At 36.5% G+C, this 12,958-nt stretch overlaps 1 long non-coding RNA gene across 1 annotated transcript; it reads right to left on the reverse strand.

Moving 5' to 3' along the window:
• Positions 1 to 6,669: 6,669 nt before the first annotated feature.
• On the reverse strand, positions 6,670 to 12,710 carry LOC105871705 (uncharacterized). The gene is made up of 3 exons (XR_001154285.2): positions 12,698 to 12,710; positions 7,554 to 7,750; positions 6,670 to 6,930 (listed from the first exon to the last, which is right to left on the reverse strand). It is a non-coding gene; the product is annotated as an uncharacterized LOC105871705 (long non-coding RNA).
• Between the last annotated feature and the right edge of the window lie 248 nt (positions 12,711 to 12,958).

Consider the following 12,958-nt stretch of genomic DNA (forward strand, 5'->3'; position numbering starts at 1 on the left):
TTTGAGTCTCTCCTTTTTCAATGTGCCTGTTCAAGTCTTTTACTCTTTTTTAATTAGGTTGTCTGTCATTTTCTTATTAATTTGTAGGTGTTCTTTATAGATTCTGAATATTAGTCCTATGATAAGCTATTTGTGTTACAAATAGCTTTTTCTACTCTGTGGCTTATCTTTTTACTCTCCTAATGATATCTGTTGATGGGCAGAATTATTCATTTTAGCCACCATCATTGGTTCTTGTGATATTCTAGTATCTATTTCCTGCATGTGATAGCTAAATTCATAATGAATTCTCAGGATAGCAGTACATATGCAAAATTGCATCTGAGCATCCAATTCCAAGATCTTCTCGGTTTTTATAAAATGACAAAATTTTTATTCATGCTACGAATTTCTCACTGACCTGCAAGCAGCTCATCTCCCTCAGAAGACAAAGTATAATTGGTCTATTCTTGAAATTTATATCCCTGTTCAATACATAGCCTTTTGTGTCTTCTTTTACTCGAGAGTACATTGAGTGTGATTCATCCATGGTGATGCATATAACTGTAGTTTGATTATTGTCATTGTTATTAACTACTCCATTACATGCATAAAGGACAATTTATTTATTCATCCTGTTATTATGGACAATTGGCGTATTTGTGGTTAGACTGCAGTGCTGACACAACGAAGGACCCATCTAAACTCAGAGGCAGCTCTGAAATTGGAAAGTTCCTTCTGAGTTGTCTAAGCTGGGGCCAGGGGCAGAGCCTATATAACTTCCAGTCCTTGGACAAAGGCTGCCCTGGAAAAGTGATGTGATATCAGGGAGGGAACTCCAAGAGAAACCTGACAGACAAAGGCTTTCAGCTAGCAGAACTACCAGCAGCTAGGGAAAGAATTTTCCTTCCCACCGGAAAGGGGAGGTAGGGTGGCAAAGGTTGGGCTACACAGCACAGTCTGCACTATAAATCCTTCACACACACACACACACACACACACACACACACACACACACACAGTGTTCTATGAAAATTCTTGAGTCAATCTTTGTCAAAATTATGAAGTTACATTTCTCCATCATACTGTGATGCACGAAATTGTCAAAAGGACAACTAGGTGCCTTATAGAGAAAAGTTTCTTATTGTAACCCAAATGACAGCAGGTATAAAAAAATAACCAATGCTTAAAAACTAAATTTTTCAAGAACTTGTCTCTTCTTACTCCTGGGTACCTATACCCTCACGATTTCTCCCAATTATCTCTACAAGACCCCAAGAGAGGCGCTTACACGTGTGAAGAGTGAGTATGCTTATACATCTCGTTGACAGCCTCCTTGTCAAGCACTCTGCAGTTGCCTGTTCTGACAGTGCCCCGCCCTACCAGGTAAAGCAGTCAATGCCGGTGGACAGGTTGTGCCCAGACTACTAGACCTACCTTGTAAGATGAGGCACAGAGAGAGTTCTTCTTTCCTATTCTGGGCCGCATGTTGTCACAGAGCCCCACCGTAGCTCTGCTTGTGCCCAGAGTCCCCACACATCTTTCTGGCAAACAGATCTTACAGCTTTTGTCTATAATATCTCTCTATAAAAAGGTTAAAAACACCGGTTCATGAGATCAGGTGGAAAGGAAGACATCATGCCATTGTCCTGGCCATTGTTGTTTACCCTGATTTTTGCTTTTGTGTATAACTCCTCTGCCTTCTAAGCAAAAGCCTATGCAGTTGGCTGTCCACATCCATGAGTTCCACATCTGCAGATTCAAACAACCACAGTTCAAAAATACATAGGAAATAAATATAAAATAACACTACAACAATAAAAAATAATACAAGTAAAAAAACAATACACGATGGTAACTATTTATATAGCATTTATATTATATTAGTTGTTATAAATAATCTGGAATGATTTAAAGTATACAGGAGAATGTGCATAGGTTATATATAAACACTACATCATTTCATATAAGGGCTATGAGCCATCTTGGGGGCTTCTGCAGCCAATCCTCCACTCCTACTGAGGAACAACTATACCCATATCAGTTCATGCAAACAGATTCTTGCAAAGATCACAGGTCTGTCATCTCCACAAACCACTGGATTGTGAATCTCAGTTTGTGCTCCCCAGGGAACCCTACCACACTATGAGAAGAATCTTTCAAAATGCTTGTGGTTATCATATTTAAGACACATAATTAATTATAGTCAGCATTGATTGAGTGTTGACTGTATGCCAGACATCATTCTAAATGTTTTACATGTATTTGCTCATTTGATTCTCACCAATAACCTGAAAAGGCAGGTACTGTTATTATCCTCGTGTTACAGATAGGGAAACCTAGGCACAAGGAGACTATCTAACTTTTCCAAGGTATACAATTACTAAGCGGCAGAGCTGATGCTCTGGCTGCAGGGCCCACTCTCTTAATCATGCCCCTCAGTAGGTAGCTAACAGGCTGCCTTGTCAAAAAACATTGGTAAAAGCATGAAATCATAAAAATCATACCTTACACATTGTTATAGACAGAATTATGCCCCCCCCAAATTCATATATTGAAGTACTGACCACCAGTACCTTAGAATGTGACTGGAGATAGGTTCTTTAAAGAGGTAATTAAGTTAAAGTAAGATCATTAGGCTGGGCGCTGTGGCTCACTCCTATAGTCTCAGCTACTTGAGCAGCTGAGGCAGGAGGATCATTTGAGCCCAGGTGTTTGAGGCTGCAGTGAGCTATGATTGTGCCACTAGCCTGGCTGACAGAGTGAGACTACATCTCCAAAAAAAAAGTCATTTGGGTGGGCTCTAATTTAATATAACTGATGTTTTTATAAGAGACTAGAACACAGACACACACAGAAGGAAGACCAGGGAGAAGAAGACATCCCTCTATAAGCTAAGGAGAGAGGCCTCAGAAGAAGCTAACCTTGCTGACACTTTGATCTTGAACGTCTAGCCTCCAGAATTGAGAGAAAATAAATTTCTGTTGTTTAAGCCTCCTAGTCTGAGGTACTTTGTGATAGCAGTCCTAGCAAACTAATACAAACATTTTAATTTTAAGTTAAAACATTAAACTTCATTCATTTGTCAATCTTTTGATGAAAGGCTTAGTCATTTATTCTGAATTAGTAGCCACTAATAAGAACATTTAATTTTTTTCTTGTATTAACCAAACCCACAAACCACACACAGTATTACCTATGACTTTCTTTCAGATGCAGAGAGATATTTAAGATAACATGAAGCAACTTACATGCAGAATTTTAGATTTGCATAACTTGTTTTCAATCCTTTCAGTCCCAACTGTTTTCTATTTTGACAATCTTTTAGCCAATTCTATTTATCAAGTCTTTGCAGAGCACTTATTGAAACTATTGATTTCTGTAATATATCTTTCATCACTTTATATAATATTTAATTAAATCATATGAACAAATAATACAATTGTTATAAACAGGTTAAAAACTTACTATTGATAAGCATACAACTCAATTTGTGTGATGTGATGTATAGAAGCAACTAGAAAGTATTTTACTAGCTGCAGATTTTGGTGAGCTGCAGGCATCGGTGCATATGTTTTACAGAAAGCCTACAGAGTCAGTTAGGGTAGCTTAACAGACTTTATTCTGTATTTAGAAGCAACAGCATGACATTTCCAAGAGAAACATTATTTGAGAAAAAATCTTCACAAATGCTCTAAGTTTGAAAGTCACAAAACATTGCTTCAGGTGCATTAAAAATGAAGGTGTAATCGTTATAAGTCATTCAGGTCAAGTTTATTAATTGTGTTACTGTAACCCTCACTGACTTTTTCTGCTTGTTCTATCAGATATTAAGAGAGATATGTTAAATTCTCTGTATCTATAGATGAATTTATTTCTTCTTTTAATCAAGTTTTTGCTTTATATATTTGAAGACTCTGTTCTTAACTATGTTCTTAGAAATTTAGGATTATTATATCTTCTTGGTGTATTGCCATTATAAAACATCCCTCTGAACTTATTGTAATTCTTCTCACCTTAAAATTTTCTTTGTATGATGTTAACATAGATATACCAGCTTTAAATTGCTGTTTACATGCTATATATTTTTGTACCTTTTTTTAACTTCAAAGTTTTGTTTAGTTATACTTAAAATATATGTCTTATAAGCAGCATATTGTTGTGTGTATGTTTTTAAAGTCTGATGACTTTAGTCTTCTAAATTAAATATTTTGTCCGTTTATATTTAATGTAATTACTAGTACATTTGATTTTAAACCTACCATTTTATTATTTGTTTTCTATTTTACTTTTGTTAGTTATACAGGCTTCCGCTATTTTTAGTGGTTACTCTAAATATTACAACGTGCATATTTAACTTAAAAAAGACTGACATAAATTAGTACTTTTGCTATTTGCTATGAATGCAAGTAACTTAGGACTTTACTGCCTTTATCTCCATCCATATTTTGTGCTTTCGAAGTCATATATTTTGATTCTACATGTATCCTTTAACCCCACAAGATATCATCATTCTAATTATTTAGATTTACTCCAATACATAGTCTTTGACTACTAATGATTCAACTTATGATTTTCTGACTTTAAAATGGTAGAGAAGTGACCATTCAGTATGCTTCTCAACTTATAATAGGATTGCATCCCGATCAACTCATCATAAATTGAAAATATATGAAGTTAAAAGAGCATGTTCTACTTATAATAGTTTCAATTTATGATGGGTTTATCAGGATATAATCCCATCATAAATTGAGGGGCATCTGTATTTATCCTTTCCATTTATTTGCATTCCATTTTAATTTCTTTATTTCTTTCTGTGTTCCCATACTCCCATCTAGCATTTATTTTTCTACCATTAGAATTTCCATTAGAATTACCTTAGTGAATATCTGATGGCTCCTCTCTTGGCTCTTTCATTATTTTAAACACCTTGAACTTTCAATTTCTAGCTGCTTATAGCTCTCCAATGTCATCAAAATGACTTTTTACGTTTATCCAGCATTTCAAATTGTATTTCCTGAGTAGACTGTAAAATTTCTTGGTCAAAATTATAGACATTTTAAAGCTCTGAAGTAGTTTTGGCCTATTGTCTCCAGAAAAATTTGGCTATTTACATTCTAATAATTAAGATTAGTTTTAAGTGAATAGCTATATCTTTATTTTTTTAATTTGAGAAGAAACAAGAAAATATTTTTATCCTGGAAAAGATTTTTCTCCAGCCATATAGCCATAAAATTTTATTAATGGAATTTTTATTTTATTCTTTGCACACAGCAAAAGATCTCTTTGGGATGGATTCAAAATATATTAAATTTCACCCATAAAGATCTTTTATTCCTGGGAACACATTTCAGTTTATATCAAAGAGGGGGTTCCCACGAAATTCTTGTTGTAATCTTAAATGCAATTGCTTCAATAATTGCTGAAATAAAGGTCTGGTGAGTAAAGCCTAGTGAACAGAAAAGTAACTTAAAATTTTTCACATGGCCCGACATTCCCAAATATATATGGGTAGTAGGACAGTGACCACGCATCTTCTGTTGCCACCCATCAGGAATGCGCCATTGGAATATTTTCAAGAAGAGTCACCATATGGCTTGGTTCATCTCATGAGAGGTAGAAAAGCTCAGGCTCTGTCTTCATAATGACAGAACCAAATGCTGTGTCCAATGTGGCTATCTCTTTAAAAAGCTACAAGAATATGGGGTGGTGCAGGGGCACCTCAACCAGGGAGGCTGACTTCAAATTACCAGACACATCTATTATGAAGTGTTGAAAGGAGAAAGAAAAACAAATAATAAAGTTACAAAATAAAGTTTATTTTATCAAAATTAAAACTGCTTCCTTCTCTCCACTTGAGAGTAACCCTGAGATGGAACAGTCTGAGGATTACATTGCTATAACCCCTTAGCAGCTAGTTTCACAGCGGGAGGTGCCTGCTACAGACAAAATTATAGGGTTAAGAATGTTCACAATTCAGTGACCCAATTGGCTGACTATTCCTCAGAGCTTTAGAATCAAATATTTATACATCTAAATGGGAGCAGAGAAAGGAAAATGGTTCATAAAGAGAGTCCCAGAGCATGTATTATTGAAATAACAGATGGAAATATTATATTTTTGAAACATTCTTTCTATAAAGAAATCTTTTGAAGTGTGTTTTGGTAGGATAAACTAAGCCAAAAGTGGAGGAGAGAGGGGGAGGAAAAAAAAAAAAAAGGTTTTATTTGCAAATGTTTGGTGTCAGCAGAGTACAAAGTTAGCACTTCCCAAAAAAAAGGCATGTCCCAAATTGCACTGCAGCACAATGTGTTTGCAAAGTCTCTACTTCACATAACATTCCCAGGGGAGAAATACTTCAGAATTCACTTGATTAATGCTGCTCAGTTTGTGTGTAGAGTCTCCTGAACCTTGACTTCTGACATCTTTGCAGAGGGTGTATGTCTTCTCACCATTGAATTTTTCATGTTTCCTTAAATGATTGAAACCCAAGCTAAGACTCAGGACATCATCTCAAAAAAGCTGTTGGCCACCTCACACTTGCTGAGATTTGGGTAAGAAGTAGATTTGAATTGTAGATTTTATGCCACATGGTCAGTATTGATGGGTTGTCTAATCAGAATTTACAGAATAAAAATGGAGACATGCAATATAGGGCAGAAAAAGCAAGCAAGCAGGCAGAAGGCCAAATGAAAAATTCATCGCACTTCCTTTGTTTTCCTGTACATAGAAGCCTGTACCCATGACAGAATCAACAGTTCAGAATTATTCTGTTGTCTTTCCAGGAAAAATATCCCATTACCAAGCAATCAATTTGAAGTGCTCCATGGTTAGTCCAATTTCTCCATCATTCAGCTCTCAAGACATGGTTCAGTTAGCCTGCTGGTCTCAGCTATTAACTGGATCTGCCACGTGATGATGTGATTTAATGCATGGCAACTGGCGATTACTCTGGTCAAAAGAAGAGAATCCACAGGAACAAAATTATTTTGACCTTGTATCCAGACATGTCTATATCTGTGACAGAGATCTGAAGGCAATTCCTCGTTGAGTCTATTCTCAGAGGGAACACAAAGAAGTGTAGCCTGGGAAAAGGGAAAATGATTGGGAGGCAAGAACGCAGAAACTGCCAGTTCTCTTTCCTGTTGAAGTCCAGGCTATTATTGATAGATTTGCTGTTCGGGTGACCTAGGTATTGGTAAGAGTTTTGGGATTTGGTGTTTGTATACATGCCCTTAGCACCAAATGATAGGCAGTTGGTATCAGGTAATCCAGTCATCTGTGACTTCTGAAAAATCATGGTCAACAATCAGATGGCAACTTCTGCCAAAAGAAAGAAACAAGAAAGAGAAAAAGAGATAGCAACTCATTCCCACCCTCTGGCGGGGCCACCTCAGAGAAAATCAAGAAAATGCTCTTTAGCGATGGCTCCTTGGGTGATAGCATCTGCTCAGGGAGTTGACTCAGAGAGGCTCCAAAGCTCAGAGCTCCAGCCAGCAGCAGAAAGGACTCTTGGCAGAGCTGTTTCCTGTACCTCTTTTGATCAGAAGGCTCAGGCTTGGAAAGGTTCTCACCAGTCTTGTGGTTTCCTGGTCGTGCGTCAGTACATTCTGGCTGAAACACTTCACCCCCTTCAGGCCAGCCCCTCCGCCAGCGGCTCCCAGCCCCGTGGTTGGCTCTCTGCAGCTTTGAACTAGACTCCAAGGACACTGCTGGCTGCTGCACGAGCCTTGAATGAGAGGGCTTGCAGCTGGAATGTAGCCCTCCCCTCCTGTCACAGGGGGAAAAATATAAGAGTAAAACCGAAAATTCATAGAATCACAGGATATTAGAATCACTGAGTGGTTCCCACACAATCTCTTCTCCAATACGGTCTGCAATGAAATCACCTGGGCAACTGGTTAAAACAGAGAGAGTCCTCATCCAATCTCAGATCTTCTAAACCTGAATCTTGGAGTGGAGACTGGGAATCTGTGTTTTTGAGACTATCCTTGGCAATTCTTATACATAGTTACTGTCTAGTTTAATTTATTCAATGTCATAAATTAGGAAACTCAGGCCCCCCAAAAGTAATTAATGTTGCCAAGGTGAAATAGGTGGCCTAAATCCCATGTAGTTCTCTTTCCACTGTACCACATTGTTCTCCATTCTTCTTCTTTGTGATTCTGTAATTAAGGTTGGGTCTCATGCTTCCTAACTATATAGCCTTCCTGCACACTTTGATCTCACATATTTCTCTGAAAAGGACCCACTGTTTACATAAGGTCACATTCAAATTCCTCAACTCAGGTAGTAGTATTAATACAAAAAAAGGGGTAAGTTCAGAACAGCTGCCAGAAAAGGTAATGTTCATCTGTTCTTGATGAGAAGATTTATATAATCTAACCAGAGACACAAGTAGTTTCAATAGTTCACAAATGTAGAAAAAGGAATTCTTCTGACACTTAGTGAGTGATAATTATATACAGTCATTCAAAATTTCCAGGCTTATTTATAGAACAATTTATTTCTATTGGGTGGTTTGGGGTACAGTACAAAGTAGGTTGAGCAGAAGACCAAAAGATTTCCCAGCGAAAATGACTTTTTTTCTAAAAGTTGAATGATCTTAGAAACAATAAATTTTGGAATGCATCAGAACCACCATAAGCTGAGTAGCACCAGGAATGGTACACGCTTTATCATTTCTGTGTTTATACACCAGAGTTTGGACCATGCCAGGAGTCACAGACTAGCTCAGAGAAGCCATAATACCATGTAATTAAGTACTTAATTGTGTATGCATAGAAGAAACTTTCCAAAGAATGCAAGCATAAAATTGTGGTTGACAGTACAACTTCTGGAGTCAGGTAGATCTGAATCAAAATCCCAGATCTACTTACTACCTGTGTGGCCTTGAGGAAGTTATTTAACTTCTTTAAGTCTTAATTTCCTCATCTATAAAATGAAACCTGACAGGGCTCTTAAGAATATTAAAGCGTGGTGGGAGTTGGGGAGGGTACTGGGGAACAGGTTCTGAGTTACTGAAGAAAACAACAGGCAAAGGGAAAAATTCAGATAAAACAAAGTCATCCAAGGAGAAATACATCTAGACTAATACGGCTAAAAGAATAATAAACTAAAAATATTTGTATCATAATTAACCTAAACTGTCAATCTGAGTTTTGTCAACAAAATCTTCAGAGTTCTGCACCCACAGACAAACGCTAAGCAAACCTAGGAGTATGTAAAGATTGTTGAATATGACTGAAATACATGCACTGGATAAGTCCCATGAAATTAAGGAGTTATATAGGTTTTGTTCACTCCTAAACCCAGTGTTTAGTTGTGGAATGAATAAATGAGTTGGTGGGATCTAATATGGGTCAAAATCTTGATACCACAATAGGGGAGGAGGCCATGAATACATAATGAGTATACCAATATCTCTACACCTTCCGCATGACTGTCCATCCTGTGTTCAGCTATGCTGATTGTCAATTCTGTTGGCCATGACAGCTAAAGGATGAAGCCCAGGTGCTGCTGTAGGAACAGAGCAGATTCCTTGTTATATTGCTAAAATGCCTCAAACTCTGTATTGGTACCAATGAACCTGGGCAACAACTATTTAGAAAGAAGTTCTGATATTAGTAACAAATTGCCTAATAAATAGAAGACATTACTGTTATTGTCTCAAATTAGATGGCATGCCAAGAGAGCCATAAACTTGTCCTGAACATTTCGAAAGCATTGCTACAAGGTAGAGGCAATTTGGTGGATAGGTATGAGAAGTAAACAGCAATTTAATAAATCCTTCTTGTACTAGAGTTGAAGTCTAAAGCCATTAAATGGATGGATGGAAGGAAGGAAGGAAGGAAGGAAGGAAGGAAGGAAGGAAGGAAGGAAGGAAGGAAGGAAGGAAGGAAGGAAGGAAGGAAGGAAGGAAATTATACCAACAAAGAGAGCATAGGATCATACTTACAAAATGCAAGTAAGCTAAAACGTGTGGGTGTTTTCTAACTTATATTCTCTTAAAATATCATTAGCTTAGCAAATAAAATTAATCACTATAAAAGTAATCAAATTGTCACAAAGAACAAGAGAAGCTCCCTCTTCACAGCTCGCTGCTGTGTGTCCAGTGCCTTAGTCAGCGGAAGTGATATGGGATACTGGTCATGAGCCCAAGCTCTGGGTGAGAGAGAGGAAGGTTAGTTCTGCCCCTTTCCAGTTCTGTGACTTCAAACAAGCCACTTATCCTGACTGTGCCTCAACTGTTTTTATTTTTCTGCACAAGAAATATAATAAATACATAGCTTACAGGATTTTTGTAAAGTTTGAATTTCATAATAAATCTCTGAACTTGGTACATTCTAAAGGCTCAACAAATAGTAACTATCATTTTCATCATCGTCATCATCATTATTACTGTGATACTGAAATATCTGTTTTATCATTTAAAAATGCATATGTGAGTTGGTGTGGAATATGGAGTTGGGAAATGTTTTCATTACTGGAGCCCCTGGGAAGAAGATCTAAAAGCTCTGTTTCCCTGTGGCAGTTGAGGTGATTATACTTAGCTTTCATATATATATATATATATATATATATTATATATATATGTGTGTGTATATATCTGATATATATATATATATGAGATTATATATATCCTTATGCTTACAAACTACATGCAACTTTGACTATCCTTTGCAATCGAGCTTCTGGTTACACACAGCAGATTTTACCTTTTGCTGATAGAGCAACTAAGGCAAAGAAAAATGAAATACTTGGCCTGGGATCATAAGATGAGCCATAATTATCATAATTTCTCAAATCCCAGTCCTGGGTTTAGCCAAACAATCTAGGGTTTCCATGGGGTTTAAGAGTGAGTCAACCCTAGAGATATTTGGGACAATTTTAAAACAACTAAAGTATATTTTGCATTCCTTATTTTGTACAAAAGAGTGAACTAAAACAGAGTAATGGAGAATACAAGCAGTGTAACTAAGGAGGTAAGGATTCTTTTAGGTTCTGCTGTAAAGACAAAGTAGATTTGATTCGAGAGCTATAGGAGGATTAGTCTGCCAACAGCAAATGGAAAAAGTGAGGTCAGTTTTAGAGAAAAAATGATTAACATAGTCTGTGTAGTTACTAAGGTGTTTGCATGAAGGCCTAAAAATCTTTAAATAAAATAAGAAACACAGAGAGGCAAGAGAATACAATAGGAAGAATGTGGAAGTAGGAATAAGGAGACCTAGCTCTGTCCATTATGAATTGAGCTGCTTTATATCACATAGTTGCTAAAAAGAGGATTTCTATTGTAAGCCTACAGAATGGTTAAGATGCAATACTAGTGTTTTAAAAGGTAATAATAATATACACACATTAGGTATTGTTGAAATTTACTTATTAGGAAACATTGATATTTGATATTACCACTCTCCTCCCCACCAAAATAAATAAATAAATAAAATCCCTTGGAGAATAATGCAGCCTTAAATTCCATTCTTCTTTACCCACAATAGATGTTTATTAACCACTAGCTACTAGATGTTATACAGGATTTAAAGACCTACAAAACATGAATTCTACCCTTGGAAAATTTAGTTGAAGGATAAAAGATAAAAGGCATATAATGATAGAAAGATAAATCAAGGCATTATTTCATAAATGAGCAAAAGATTTCTAGAGAAGGCTACTGTAAAAATTTATTCATACTGATTAAAGCTGGAATAGTCAAGAAAAGCAAAATAAAAGGAAGTTGGGTTTCAGATCAGACATGGAGGATTTAAATGGTTAAAATGTAAGTGTGGTGTTTTTTCCATAAAGCGGAAGAGTTAGAAATTTGCCCTACAGACATTGGGGAGTACCTAAAAATTTTTGAATAAGAACAATTCTTTAAGAAGACTCATTTAGCAGTGGCAGTTTGAAAAGAGAGTAAAAGCAAGGAAACTCATTAGGAGATAGTTTTAACAATTAAAATACAGAAACAAGGGCCTGAAATACAGTGGTGTCTATGGAAACTAAAAGAAAAGAAAGTATATGAGAGATATTTAGAAAGATTTCTTGAAAAAATATCTATAAAATCAGAGACAATTGATTTAGTAGAGAAAATAAAGATTAAAATCAAAATTAAGCAGAAGAGACTATGGTTTCAAGCCTCAGTTTGGAAAAACATGGTACCATCTACAGACATAGGATGTCGAAAGGAGAATGTACTAGTAACTTTAAAGAACAGAATTTTCAGCACAGTGCTCTAGGAGTGGCAAGAAATGAGTACTGACAGATACACTCAGAGATGTTGCAAGAAATCAAGGGTGGTTTAGAGAAAATCAGAGAGTAGGAACCAAAAATTTAGGGCTTTATTTAGCAAATTTCAATTGCCTGTAAATATGCTACCTTCCTTAGAGAGCAGGCATCATCCACCATGACCTAAGCAGACATATCAACATTATGTGTCCTTAGAAAAACAAAGAGCTAAATTTGCTGAGAAGTTATCAAAGCCTGGGTGCCCTAATGTCTTTCATAGTGTGTGTGGAATATATATACCAATAGATTTTCTTTTGTTATAGTACATTCTAAGAATGATGATGTGTTATCCTAATAACTCATGACAAATACCTTAATAACTATGGTAGGCAGAGTAATGGTGCCCCAAAGATGTTCATATCCTAACCCCTGGAATCTGTGAATATGTTGCCTTACATTACAAGAGGATCTTTGCAGAGGTGACAAAGTTAAGGACCTTGAGATGGGGAGGTTACACTGGATTACCCAGTAGGGTCAGGAAAGTCAGAGTCAGGAGAGATTCGAAGATGCTTTTGAATTTGAAGATTTAAAGAGTAGCCATAAGCCAAAGAATGCAAACAACCTTAAAAGCTGGAAAGGGCAAAGGAACATATTCTTCCCTAGTGTATCTAATATTTGCAGTCCTCTCAATACCTTGATATTAGCCCAGTGAGACTCTCACTCTTGAGTAACCACTAAAAGAAAATAAAGACACATA

The sequence above is a fragment of the Microcebus murinus genome, chromosome 2, assembly GCF_040939455.1.
Source record: "Microcebus murinus isolate Inina chromosome 2, M.murinus_Inina_mat1.0, whole genome shotgun sequence".
Classification (NCBI taxonomy): domain Eukaryota; kingdom Metazoa; phylum Chordata; class Mammalia; order Primates; family Cheirogaleidae; genus Microcebus; species Microcebus murinus.